General features: G+C 48.4%; 1 protein-coding gene across 1 annotated transcript in view; it reads left to right on the top strand.

The window, feature by feature from the left end:
- LOC119588856 (band 4.1-like protein 4) overlaps nucleotides 1-370 on the top strand; it is a gene marked incomplete at its 5' end in the record, with an annotated part of 128,141 nt that overhangs the window by 51,358 nt on the left and 76,413 nt on the right.

The following is a 370-nucleotide window of genomic DNA, read 5'->3' as shown; positions in this document are numbered from 1 at the left end:
GTTTGCCCTAATAAGCCAGGAGGAGGTGGCAACGACTCCGCGATTCAGGCGACCTCTCCCCTTAAGATTTCCCAAGACGCGAGTGCAGGAGGCCGAGTGACTTCGATTTTCCATAAGAACTTAACAGATTTGCTCGGGTAGCGGGAAAGGAAAAAGGTGGGAGGGGAAGGCGGTAAAGAAGAGGGGAATGGAAGAATGGAGAGGAATGAAGGGTAAAGAGGTGGATTTTGATAAAGTGAGAGGAATCTAGATGGGTTGCGTGAAGAGGGATATCCCAAAGGGGAGGGAAGAAGAAAAGGGAAGCAAATTGAGATGTTAACGTTAAGGTAGAGCTGCAGCAAAGACATGAACACACACAAACACTCATACG

This window comes from Penaeus monodon, chromosome 24, assembly GCF_015228065.2.
Source record: "Penaeus monodon isolate SGIC_2016 chromosome 24, NSTDA_Pmon_1, whole genome shotgun sequence".
Classification (NCBI taxonomy): Eukaryota; Metazoa; Arthropoda; class Malacostraca; order Decapoda; family Penaeidae; genus Penaeus; species Penaeus monodon.
This window is presented reverse-complemented; position numbering and strand designations above follow the sequence as displayed.